Below are 14,602 nucleotides of genomic sequence, written 5' to 3'. Positions count from 1 at the left end.
CCTGCATCGGCTTGAGGAGAATGGCATTGGTGGCCAGGCGTTGCAATGGTTCCGCTCCTTCCTCGATGATCGTTCCTTCTGTGTTGCCATCCCTCCCTTCAAGTCCGACTTCCAACCTCTGGCCATGGGGGTTCCGCAGGGGTCCTCGCTGAGTCCCACGTTGTTCAATCTTTACGTGAGACCGCTGGCTGATGTCGCTAGGCAGTGGGGCCTAACCTTGGTCTCATATGCCGACGACACACAGCTGGCGGTTACTCTCAGCGGGGACGCGGAGCAAGAGGCCCCCAGGTTTCAGTCTGGACTGAAGGCGGTGGCTAGCTGGTTGACAGGAAACTGTCTCCAGCTCAATGCCACTAAAACAGAGGTGATGGTTGTCGGTAGGGGAGTGGAGCTGTGGGGTGACCAATGGTGGCCACCAGAGCTGGGACCCACTCGGACCCCGGTGTCGGAGGTGAAAAATCTGGGGGTCTGGCTGGACACAGGCCTCTCCTTTGTAGGGCACACCAAAAAAACAGCTGCCTGCTGCTTTGGTCTGTTAAGAGGTTTGAGACCTGTTCTTAAATTCTTTGATGCCCCGACCAGGCAGTTGGTGATCCAGGCAACTATCATCTCTCGCCTGGATTACGCTAGCTCTCTCCTGGCTGGGGCCAACCAGGCTGAGTTAACTCGCCTGCAGCGGGTCCAGAATGCTGCGGCTAGAGCTATTGTTGGCTTGCCCAGATTCTTTTCGGTGGCAAACGTCCTTCGCTCCCTACACTGGCTTCCAGTGAGAAAGCGTATTCTCTTTAAGGTCCTTTGTCTTACCTTCAAGATCTTGAGAGGTATAGGCCCTGAAATCTTGTCTAGCTGTCTCTCCTTCTATGTTCCCACCCGTACCCTCCGTTCCCAGGGTTTGGCCCTCGCTGTAGTCCCCAGATTCAGACTCAGCCGTATGGGGGGTCGTTCTTTCAGCGTAAAAGCTGCATCAGCTTGGAACTCCCTCCCTGTTGAAATTCGTTTGCTGGAGGACCTCCTGACTTTCCGGAGGGCTATAAAAACCTTCTTGTTTTAGCTGCTTCTCTTATACCTTCATTTCCCTGTTGTGTTATGTTTCTCCTTGTCTCTGCGCCGGGGCGCTCCTTGGCTGGAGTATCTGTGCGCATAATAAATTAACATAACATAACATAACATAAAGTAGTACTGTAAAAGCATGATATGGTTTCTTAGCCATAAGTTGCCTAAAACATATCGAATACATACAGTGATAAAATAATGACTAAAAGTACTCAACTGGTGCTTCTAAAATACGCCTACCCCGGTGTACCTAACCTAAGTCTAGTACAAGGGAAGAAGTAAGTGAGGAGTAGCCTAAGTTTAGTAGTTCTCTGCCAGGAATCTATTCCAAGAATTCTATAAAGGGTCTAATCAGCTCCGTACCTTGGTTTTAGAATGAAGGAGGTCTTGTATCTCTCTCTCAGGACTCGATTTCCCAGATACCCGCAAGGGTAAGCCGGAAACACTGGAGCTGGATTTCTCGGCAGGAGAAAAGACAGCGTCTCTCTCAGTGCGTCAGCTGGAGGGTCGGCTTCCTTCAGCACTTGCTGATGCAGGGCGTTGGGCAAGTAGTTAGTCGATCTGCTCCAAAACCACAGTGTGTTTGTCTGGGCAAATGTAGGCATATTTATACCTTGAAGGTGCAGAGTTTGACGTATGATTGGACTTAATAACGTCAGTCAGACTCAATTCTTTGAAAACTCCAGGAGTTCTTGGATAAATCAATATTCAAGCAGGGGGAAGTCCCTAGCTGCTGAAGGCGGGTGTTTTCAAGAAATCGTTGTTGATTCTTGGAACTTAGTGGAAGTAGCCATGCCGTATTTGGGCTGCAAGGCTCAGGCCAAATATGGTACTGATTTCTATGCCTATATAAGGATTGGATAATGTATACCTATATATGGGCATGAATCGGTAAAATTTACACTAGGGTCCTAGATTCATTTACAACAGTGCAGAATCAAAAACACCAATGGACACATCTTATTGATATCACGAACCATCCACTGCAACCCTCCCATACTGCTGCTGACCACCTGCCCGTCCCTCACCCAGCTCAGCTTGGGACCAACACGCCAAGGTCAACCCAGAAGACAACAGATCTGAAGACCTTACAAAGACTTCTCCATCCTGACCTAAATGTTGAAATCCTCTCTTGCTCTGCCACTTCGAGACCCTTTTTTTCCCCAGTTGTTTTCTATAGCGTGAACTTGACCCGAAGGATCAGAGCGCTATACATAGCACCAGTTGCGTTACACAAGAACACATTCATTTTTGTTCGGCACGGGGAGATTAAGTGATTGGTCCAGAATCACAGGATGTTGAGCATCATTGCTGAGACTCGAACTCGGTTCCCCAGATTTGAGGTCAACCGCCCTAGCCGTTAGACCACATCCTCTCTACCCTTCTAAATGATTTGAACCCGTTGCTGGAAAGCCATATGAACACCCATGTACCAACTAAAACAAAAACGTGCAAGCCAAACCCTTTAGCACCCTAGTACTCCAAAGACATCACCGACAGCGAAGTATCTCTGTGCAAACAGGAAAGTAAATGGAAGAAAAGCAGAACCCTCCTGAACCGGCCTCTGCTGCCTGGGAACCACGTCATGGCATCACTCCACCGATGTCCCTGCGCGCAGTACACAGACAACTCATCACATCCGCCAATGCCAAGCACAATAGAACCAGCATCAAAGAAGGTGCAAAGGAAGTAAAACACTCTCCAAAATTAACAAGCACTGCCTCTGCTGCCCGACCCTCGAATCGCACAATTACCATGAGTTGCAAAGCCATCCTGTGACCTGGACATCCCCATTTTATTGCTGACTCGTACGGCTGGTAACTGACTCTGACTGTCCCTGGGCTCTGCCTAACAAGGCCCAGGGCCAGTGCGATGCTGAAAGAGACACTTAGAATACAGTGAAAACACCTACATACACTAGGGTACTCTATGGATTAGGTTGCCTCTATGATTGGCATGACCTCCCCTAGAAGGCCCTAGTACATAATAGGGCATGGCAGTTTAGAGGCCAGCAGCCCTTTCTGCACTTGCGTGTGTGCACTGCTGGAACCTGAGGTCAGTTTAAAAGCAGCCCTGTGTTGCAGGACTGCTTATAACATGCACATTGTGCCTAAACTCAACTTTGTTGTTTGGGGCACTTAAAGTTACTAAACTACCATTTTTGGCATATTAGTTCCCCACAGGGTCCCCCTAGGTGTCCCAGTGGAGGGAGTCAGGTATTTATAAGAAGTACCCTTACAAAATGGGTTTATATGCCCTGGATTTAGTGAAATTGCACATTTCACTTTCCACATTGTAGTAAAGAGCTTCCCACAATCTAATTCAGTACTAGGAGCCCTGTGGAGGGAGGATCTGTAATATTTTTGCATATTCAGAACCCCTAAAACCTCCCCTATATGTTCCAGGGATGAGGAGGGGGTAGATATAGGCAGGATTCTTATATAACATGTTTTATAAGCCCTGGTGTTGGAGAAATTGCCCAGTTCATTTTCCCCATTGCAGATTCCCAGCCACATAGGTTAACATGGCAAGAAGTTAATAATTAATAATTCCCATCAAGAGAACCTGAAAATATCATTCAAGGACTCACTAGAATGGTATTGATAAATCCAACAATATGCTACTGTTGAATTTATTCTAAAATGTGCAAACCAGAAGTCAAAAGACTTTTTTGTCTGTATGCCAAAATTCAGCCCTTTAGTGCTCTGTCTTGATTGGTCAGCTTACAGAAACATGGACTGACTAAGGCTCTGCCCCAGACTTGGCGGTAGCCACTCCTGAAGGCTATGTATCTCTGAGACAGGATAGAGTAAACAAAAAAGGAGGTGGATTGGCAACAATCTCGCGAAACAATTTTTCTACAAGAATAGTCCACGTTCCTTCCTCAACGTGTGAATCTATTCACTTTTCCATTTCACTAACCTCCTCACAAACTTTCAAAGGAATTCTACTCTTCCGCCCGCCTGGCACTAGGACAGAATTCCTTGCCACTCTTAACAGTATGACGGAATCCGTAGTGGTAGAGGACTCCTTCACCATCTTAGGCGATTTCAATTTCCACTTGGAAAATACACATAATAATGGCACTAACTCGTTATTAGCAGACCTTGATTGCATGGGCCTAGTACAGCTAGTCACGAAGGCCACTCACGAACCAGGCCACACTTTGGATGGTTTATTCTCTAGCTCAAAACACATTCGAGTAAAAGACTTCCTGCCTTTAGCATGGACCGATCACCATGCAATTATATTTAACATACTACCTGATAATAACTCATTCATTAAAGCATCGGCAAGTAGCCCAGAGGTAATTAAGGTATGGAAAGACCTAAATAATGAACAATTTAAAACTCTTCTATCCTCCACTGTTCCTGAGGTTTCCTCTAACCCAAACATAGCCACCACCAGATTTGCTAACTGGCTCCAAAATGCAGTGAACTTGTTGGTACCGATGAAAACAATCTCTAAAAATAGGACCTCTCCCTCAGCCCCCTGGTTTACTGAGTCTCTCAGGGAACAAAAACCGATGTGCAGAAATCGGGAAAGGCATTGGTGTAAATTTTACGCTGATGAAGATAAAATTCGCTATAGGGAAGAATTGGCCAATTATAAACTCATGATTATGCAGGAAAAAGGTAAATTCTACATAGCTCAAATCGAACTAGCTAAAAGTTCAAATAGACAACTTTATTAAGTAGTTAATAAGTTAGTGGGCCAATTACCAGTGGCCGCTCCTATGCCATCACAATCTCTGTGCAACTCACTAGTGGATTCTTTCTATGAGAAAGTAAATAAGATCTATTCTGAATTCTGAGCACACACTAATCATAACATACAGTCTACATTCACGATTCCTTTGGATCATCTTATCGTTCAGTTTGAAACAGTAACTGGGGATCAAATCGCCAAGATAATGAACACCATTAAAGCTGGATCAGCTAATGACCCATGTCCAACTAAAGTTCTTGTCCCTGTCACCGGCCTTATAGCTCCAGTATTAGCACAAATCTGCAACACCATGTTCACATCTGGAATTTACCCCACCCCATGGAAAAAAACATTCTAAAACCACTTCTAAAAAAACTCATTTGGATCCGGAAGACACCAAGAACTATAGGATGATCGCTAGCCGACCTCCGCCGGCCAAAGTGGTGGAAAAGGTGATGAATCAACAACTCTCTAGAAACATAGAAGACCACCACTTATTAGATGACACCCAATTTGGTTTCCGAAAAGCACATGGCACTGAAACAGCCCTAATCAAAGCGTCAGAAGATATAAGAACTATTAGGGATCAGGGAGGCGCGGCTGTGCTCATACGGTTAGATCTGTCAGCTGCCTTTGACACGGTCGATCACACCACCTTGATCGACCGTGTCACTGCAATGGGTATCCAAGGTAGGGCAAAAGAGCTATTGCCATCCTTTCTGTCCAACCGGACCCATGCAGTGACTCTGGGCTCTTTCCATTCTGCCCAACTGAGGTTACCGTGCGGAGTACCACAAGGCTCATCCCTAAGTTCAACACTTTTTAACATCTATGTGTCGGACCTAGCTAGAGTCATAAAGGCACATGGGATGGGCCTTACATCCTATGTGGATGGCACCGAGTTGGCGCTGGCGGTTAACAATAATGGAGAGAAGGTAGCAGCCACCTTTCAAGAGGGCATGCTGGCCATCAGTAACTGGATTGCCAGCAAGTGCCTAAAATTGAACTCCGATAAAAAGGAGGTCATTGTCTTCGGTAAATTATCCCCCTCATGGTCCAGTTCCTGGTGGCCACCTGTATTGGGCGCCCCACCCAACCCAGTACTTAAGGTCAGGAATCTACGCATCATGTTCGATGACAGACTGACGTTTGCACCCCACGCAAACCTGGTGGTCTCAGCAGCGTTCCACAAACTTCGAACAATCAAAAAAATTCTTCAATTTCTCCCCGTAAATGCAGGCAAAACTCTAGTTAGTACACTGGTGATGTCATCCTTGGATTACTGCAACGGGCTGTTCGCAAATGCACAAAGCAGGATTATCCAAAAATTACAAAACGTTCAAAATGCGGCTGCCAGAATGCTATCTGGGACCCCCAAATTTAAATCCATCACCCACGTGATCAAAAGGTACCACTGGTTGACAGTAAGGAACCGTATAAAATGTAAGGCATTATGTATTGCCTACAAAGCCTCGCGTAAAATAGGCCCTGGTTCCTAATAAGATATCTAGAGAGAGAGTACCCCACTTACACCAGGGAACAGGGTACCGTGACCATCAGTCAAAGGGAAACTTTGGATCCTAGTCATACAATAATGGGAACTAGACAGACAAATGAAAGTAATAAGAAGGAATGGTACAGGATAAACTGACAGAGTCTGCACAAGATACATTGACAGAGATCGTAGTAACATCTGAATGTAGGAGATAAGAACTATAGATGAAATTGTAGCAATAAGAACTGTGCTATTATAGTGATATGTTGCTTTTTTCCATATAATCCCACAGAGAGGGCGAATAATATATATTATTCAGTGAAGCTGGTGACCCCTAATTACAGAAGTCCTGAAGAAGGTGCTACAGTATCGTTTTGTTGTCTGCACCGAAACGCGTTGACGCATTTTGTTCTAAATATTGAATCCAAATAGGGTCAAGTGAGCAACTGATAGACATGTACTAATGCTACTGTTGACGTCACCCTTCCATTCATGAATGACCTTTGGATCAGATATCGGAAGTGGTAAAGTCAGCAATAGGCCACAACGAATAGAGGGGTTGTTTTCGAGAGAAAGTCTGTATTTTTACTTTGTATTTTTAACTGTGCTTTAATGAATTATATGCCTGTAAAGTTGTTGTGTTTATGATTCTCCTTTATTTAGGATTATATTTAATTTTTCATATATTGATTGTATGTAATGAACTATTATGATTGTTTTTATCTTACTTTCAAAGATTGTTCTTTGAAATTTTAACTTGTCATTATGTGTATAATTCTTTTTATATTCTCATTAAAATAAGATTGTGAACGTTCAATATTTTGGTGTGGAAATTGACATTTGGCTAATATAAAGTGATTTTATAATTTTCCCTGTGTTCCAAGTTTGCATGTATGAACTGTGCACACAAGGATAATATTAACCTTAGATGAATGTGTACCCAGGGATTTCCCTTTGACTCCTGGTTCCTAATAAACCAGCTATCCACCTACTACCCTAACAGACTGCTACGCTCCTCTACTGCCTGTCATGGAGGGAGCATGGTACCACACACAAAAAACGTCTCCTGGGGTGACAGGGATTTTGTCGTCACGGCAGCAAGACTCTGGAACGCCCTCCCGCTGGAGATTAGAGCCTGTCAGTCATTGTTACAATTTAGAAGGATGATAAAGACTTGGCTGATCAACCAATAATGTTCCCGTCTTCTGATTCTGCTCAACGTCCGCAGCGCCGAGATGCCCCAGGGCATTTGTGCGCTTTATAAATTTAAAAAAATAAATACATTGGGCCTTATTTATGAAGGACTTGCGCCGCCGGTGCGTCACTTTTTCCCATGTTAAAAGTGACGCACCGGCGGCGCAAGTCCCTCATAAATAAGGCCCATTGAATTTTGGAGGAATGGTGCTTTCTGGGAGACCACTGTGCCAAACTTTGAAGGAAATGGCCACGTAAAGGGTGTTGCCTTGCGTCCTCACTGGACAAGAGTGCCTTCCTGTGTGACCCCAGAGATCACGGAGGAGCTTATTTCCAGAAGTTTGGGAAGGTTTGGTGAACTTTTGTGAAAAGGCTCCGGAGGGTGACCAGACTCTCAAAGAAAGGCAATCCGGAGAACTCTCACCGAATCCGGCCTGCTGGAGGAGGCTGAGCGATGTCTGGTGAGAAATCCTCCAGAAAATAAAGAAATCTTGACCGGGGCTGCCCGCTTAGTGTATCCGACCAGGGCTCCATTGCGGTCAGCCTTAAACTTTGACTTTGGCCGGATCAGAGGCAACCAAATGCCTGAAGTGGCACTATTGGTTTCTAAGCACTAGGATGTGTTTAATCTTTAAAAAATAAAAATGTGAGTTCAGTCAGTCAATCAGTCAAAGATAGCTTTACTCGATTTTTTGTTTAAAAGCATAAAAGCACATTACAATAAATAAAAACAATAAAAACAGTTCATACATTCACAGCAGATAAAAACAATCCTCCATGCAGTTCAGTTAGGTTCATTTTTGGTATTTTTAAAGAGGGTATTATAACATAGAGGATCTACACCTGATGATACTTTTTAAAAACAGGGAGGCTGCATAAATAGTCATTTCATCCTGTGGCAATTGTATCTTGATAAAAGCGGGCCTACTTTGTCTCAGTTCCCAGAGTTTTAACAAAGGTAATGAAAATCTTTTCCTACTATGCGAATAAAATTTACAGAATAAAATACAGTGTATAGATGATTGCAAGGAGGAATCATCACAAGCACATGGAATGACATTTTTTGCCCAATCATTAATGGTTGGAAAGGTGGCCATTCTGAAAAAGGTCCCTGTTCTCAAACGGGCTAGCAGCATTCTACTGTAGCTAGAGTAATTCGATGACCGGTATAGCTGCATGCCCGGGCCATGTAATAGATATTGATCAGACCCTCCAGGATATCGCGATTTCGCGATTTGCCGTAAAATTGGCACTTTTTAAAAAATGCCGCGATTTTTACAAAAATGCCTGCGAAATCGGCATTTTTGTAGAAATCGCTGCATTTTTCGCTATATCCTGGGGGGCCTGCTTTATGTGGCAGATACTCAGCAGCATTGAAGCGTCACAGCGGGATGGCAAACCTCACACCTCCAGCCCTTGATGACCTGTTAAGAGGTGCTTCGAAGGTGACTGAGAGGGAGGGGCTGCAGGTTCAGGAGCTGCGACATCTATTCACATGCAAACAGCCCTGAATGTGTCATGTATTTGCTATTTAGAGGGGGGCTCACACATTCCATTTCTACCCAGGGCCCCAAACATCCGAGACTCGGCCAGATTACACCCCTGATTACACCGAGGCAGCACGTGGTTCTCTTCACTGAGCTTAATTACTGTCACTAAATTGTTAGCAAACCTCGGTTCTTCAAACAAAGCATCATTGAAATAACATGACAGTGTTTACATGTAAAGAACACTGGCGGTGGTTATTTTAAAAAACAATGTTTATTTAAGCATCATTGACATCGAATTGAACAATGCATAAAGCGAGCACATTATGCATATATTATGCATACAAGTATAAACGGGAACCAGCGCACAATGCATAAAGCGAGCACATTATGCATATATTATGCATACAAGTATAAACGGGAAGCGGCGCTGCATATGAGGATATGAATAGAAGTATAAACGGGAAGCAATAAACGGGAACCAGCGCACAATGCATAAAGCGAGCACATTATGCATATATTATGCATACAAGTATAAACGGGAAGCGGCGCTGCATATGAGGATATGAATAGAAGTATAAACGGGAAGCAATAAACGGGAACCAGCGCACAATGCATAAAGCGAGCACATTATGCATATATTATGCATACAAGTATAAACGGGAAGCGGCGCTGCATATGAGGATATGAATATATGTATAAACGGGAAGCAATAAACGGGAACCAGCGCACAATGCATAAAGCGAGCACAATATGCATATATTATGCATATAAGTATAAACGGGAAGCGGCGCAGCAGATGAGGATATGAATATTTTAAAGAACAATGTTTATTTAAGCATCATTGCAAGAACATATAAACATATATTTGGAAGTATGTTTATTACGGTTCACGCCTGGGAAGTGTATTTATCACGCACATTCCTGCTCATTTTTTGAAGCTGCGGTTTGGGTCAAGGTGTGCTACATCCCCTCATATCAATATATCTGGTGGGTGGATGGATGGGTGGGTGGATGGATGGGTGGGTGCCTGGATGGATGGATGGATGGATGGATGGATGGATGGGTGGATGGATGGGTGCCTGGATGGATGGATGGATGGATGGATGCATGGGTTGGTGGTGACATGGGTGGGTGGATGGATGGGTCGGTGGATGGATGGGTGGGTGGGTGGGTGAATGGATGGATGGTGGTGGATGGATGGATGGGTGGGTGGATGGGTGGGTGGGATGGGTGGCTGGATGGATGGTGGTGGATTGGGTGGATGGATTGGTTGGTGGATGGGTGGGATGGGTGGATGGATGGATGATGGTGGATTGGGTGGATGGGTGGATGGATGGGTGAGGGGAAGGATGGATGATGGATGAAAGGAAGGATGGATGAGGGGAAGGATGGATGGATGAGGGGAAGGATGGATGAGAGGAAGGATGGATGAGAGGAAGGATGGATGGATGAGGGGATGGATAGAGGGGAAGGATGGATGGATGGGTGGGTGAAAGGATGGATGGATGATGAGGGGAAGGGTGGATGAATGGATGATGAGGGGAAGGGTGGATGGATGGATGATGAGGGAATGGATGGATGATGAGGGGGCGGGTGAAAGGATGGATGGATGATGAGGGGAAGGATGGATGGATGATGAGGGGAAGGATGGATGGATGAAGAGTGGGTGGGTAGATGGATGGATGATGAGGGAAAAGGATGGATGATGAGGGAAAAGGATGGATGGGTGATGAGGGGAAGGATGGATGATGAGGGGAAGGATGGATGATGAGAGGAAGGGCAGATGGATGGATGGATGGATGATGGGTGGGTGAAAGGATGGATGGAAGGAAGGATGGCTAAGTGAAAGGGTCGATGGAGAGAGAAAGGGAGGATGGATGGATGACTAAAATAGTGGATGGGTGGAAGGATTAGTAAGTGAAAGGATGGCTGGATTCGTAAAAGGGTAAATGGCTGAATGGATGAGTGAATGGATGGATGGGATGAAGAGTGGATCAATCAATCAATCAATCAGTGACACTTATAAAGCGCGCTACATACCCGTAGGGTCTCAAGGCGCTGGGGGGGGGGGGGCCGCTACTGCTCGAACAGCCAGGTCTTCAGCTTCTTCCTGAAGGAGAGGTGGTCTTGGGTCAGGCGCAGGTCGGTCGGGAGGGAGATAAGTGTACAGATGGATAGGGTGAAAGGGTGGATGGATAATGGAGATGAGTGAAAGGATGGATGAGGGGATGGATGAAGGGATGGATGAGTGAAATGATAGATGGAAGGATACATGATGGATAGGTTTGCAAACGGTTGAATATGTTTGGAAATGGCTGGGCTTACTTATATACTATTGCGCGACCTCTGATGTGTCTGTAAAATGTACCTATTGTCCTGAAGTTTTGTCCTGAATTTTGAGCTCCTGTCCTGAATTTGTGTCCTGAATTTTGACCCTTTGTCCTGAATTTTTACACTCACCAATGACAGTTGGCCACCCTATTCGCTGGCTTGGAGACGGAGCGCCGTGCAGAGATGTCTGTCCCACAAGATAAACAGACAGAACCACACACCCATGTCATGGGTGTCAACTTCAACCAGTCCCCGCTTTTAAATCGGAGACGATTTGCAGGCTGACATTTTGCAACAAAACTACAAGTACCAACATGCAGTTCGCTACTGTTTAACAAGTGACCACTTGGCGGTTTTGACTGCTCTTTCTCTAGTGGTTAGGTCTGTCGAACGGGCATCCGGTGGGATATCAGGTCGTGTTCAAAATACACTGTACTATTTAACGTGCTTACTAATAAAAGGGGCGATAGGTATAGCCATCATTAGTGCAGCAGGTACAGTGTCACCAAGCTCTAAGGCTATTGCAAGACACAAACTGACCTGCAATGGTATACCTCTTCTGGCGCAGGGCTTTGCAACGTGACGCATCTGGGAGATGCGTCACGTAGTAAATACCCCGCACAATGGTGCATCTTTTGTGCCGCTGCTGCGTCACAAAAGTGACGCAACGGCGGCGTAAAAGCAGCGCAAGGGGCTTGTAAATCTGCCCCAAAGTGTCTACATTGTAAAGAAACCAAATATACATAGCTTCATGTTGTTAAATAACTAAAAAAACTAAGATATCTGTGTTTGTTGGAGGAAAAATGGCCACATAAAATGCCGCAAAATTGCCGCTAAATTTCCATATTTGTGCCGCTAAATTTCCATTTTTGTGCCGCTAAATTTGCTAATCCATGCCGCTATATCCTGGGGGGTCTGATTGATGTTGAATGACAGACACCTTCTTCCTCTCTATCTGCCAGCGTTGTTCATCCAGATGCTCAAGACAAACATCCTTAAGTGCTTTTTTGGAGATGGAAGATAGAGTGGAGGGGACGCTGTAAAACTCGGGGTGGCCTATGTCAGTTAGAAAGTCTTTTACATAGCCAAGCCAATGGATATGTTTTGCCCCCTGATGTTTGACACAATCCTGAATAATGGCCCGGTTAAACTCAGTTTTGGGTGTTGTCCACACTTTGTACCATAACAAGGCTGGGGAAACCTTGTTTAAATCTGTTATGTAGACCAAGGCAAGCTCTTTATGACATACATAGCTAGAAGTGGATTTAGGGACAGCCAACAGATATCTCAGAAAGGCATTTTCACATATTTGAATCTCTGAGGAATCTGCAACCCCCCAGATACCTGCCCCGTAAATGGCGGTCGATACACACTTAGCCATATAAATTTCCAACAAGACGCGTATCGGCCTGCCCCCCAGTCTATTTGCAAAATGTTTCACAGCTCCTATAGTGCGAATAAAAGCTAGCTTCCTTGCGGCTACCGCTGTAGACCATGTACCTTTTTTATTAAAAACTATCCCTAAATAGGGAAAGGTATTAGTAAGTGCTATCTTTGACTGATTTAAGAAGGTGTTACACGATACATTCTTTTTAGATGAGCAGCACATGGTCAGGGTTTTCCCTACGTTTATTTTTAGGTCTCTTTCGTCCATGGATCCCGCAAAGCTATTCAGCGCCTTTTGGAGGCTTACTTGGGTCCTTGCCATTAGAACTGCGTCGTCCGCATACAGTAATATTGGTACTGCTACACCTACTATTTTAGGGTAATCCAAATCCTTATCAATTCAAAAGGCTGCCACACTATTTATGTACAGATTGATTAGAAAGGGTGCCAGGATGCAGCCCTGGCGCACACCTTTCATGATTGGGAATTTGTTTGTACATTCTCCGTTTTTACCAAAGCGGACCTTTGCCCCTGCCCCTCTAGAAAGTTCTTTAATAAAATTAAGTATGTTGGGGACAATGCCTAGATCTTTGAAGGTATCCCACAACACTTCATGACTTAGGCAGTCAAACGCTGAGCTAAGGTCAACGAAGGTCATGAATAAGTTTCCCTTCTTTGCCACTATACACTTGGCAGTGATTATGGTCAGATTAAGTCCTTGCTCGACTGTGCCTACGCCAGATGTGAAGCCATACTGAAACTTAGAAAGGGCATTAACCTCCTTGGCCCATATATGTAACCTGTTCAGTATGATTCTGCCAGCCACTTTCATCAATGAATCTAAAAGTGAGATTGGCCTGTAGCACTTTGGATCGCTACGATCTCCCTTTCTAAAGATTGGCACTACAATCACCTCCTGCCAGGTCGATGGAAATCCCTTTTTAGTGTAACTATTTAACACATTGGTCAGGAGGGGGGCCCAGAGAGAGATGTCAGCCTTGTAAGTGTCTATCGGGACTCCGTCTGGTCCTGGAGCTTTATTCAGAGAACTCTCTGCAATGGCTAGTTCTACTTCCGCTAGGGAGAAGGTTATTTCTAGGGGGAACAGACCCCGGGTATCGGGCACCTCGGCTGGCTGATAGCCGAGGCGTGCCGAGCTAACAAACTCATCTTTTTTGTATAGCTCAGAGAAATGGTTTACCCATACCACCTCCTCTATGGCTATCTCAATTGTGTCCGTTTTCCTTTCTATAAAGAAGGGGGCATTTACGGACCTCCAGAAGGCAGTGTTATCTTTAAATACGCATGCCTTATGTAGGACTACCCAGGCATCCTCTTTTAGATCAAACTTCCTCTTTTTTATTGCAGCTTTATAAAGTAGTCTGGCTGTCCTGATATCTGTTATGTTCCTAGGTACCTTTTTAAGAGCTAGCTTCAACCGCGAGTGAGCTTTGTTACACTCGGAGTCCAACCAGCCCTCAGTCATATTTCCTTCGCCCAGCCTGCTTTTACGAGTTAGTTGATTACAGATTTGCCCTTTTATTTTTTGGAAGGCAGATACGACCTCGGTTGGGCTGGGGTTTTCCGCAAGGCAGACCATAAAGTCTTTTAATTGGCCTGATATTAGGGTATGCAAAAAGGTGCCTGGGTTTATCTTGCTCCACTTTATGGTATAACCATTCACTCTGGAGAGTGCAATCCTGTGGCGATAAATGTTTTCGGCCACCACGGTGTTCTGAGGATTGCCCGACCCAAAGCTGAATGACGAGTGTATCGGGAAGTGGTCGCTCATTGAGATGTCCTCTGTATTAAAACTCAGGACACAGCGATGGTAGCTGGCTGTGAGTAACGTAAAATCGATCACAGACCGCAGGCCGCGTACATTAAAGGTAGGTTGAAAGGCGATCTGAGGACTACAGAGTTCGTTGGCAAAACCTAAGTCCCA

The sequence above is a fragment of the Lissotriton vulgaris genome, chromosome 5 (assembly GCF_964263255.1).
Source record: "Lissotriton vulgaris chromosome 5, aLisVul1.2, whole genome shotgun sequence".
NCBI classification, from domain to species: domain Eukaryota; kingdom Metazoa; phylum Chordata; class Amphibia; order Caudata; family Salamandridae; genus Lissotriton; species Lissotriton vulgaris.
Note: the sequence above shows the minus strand (reverse complement) of the source record.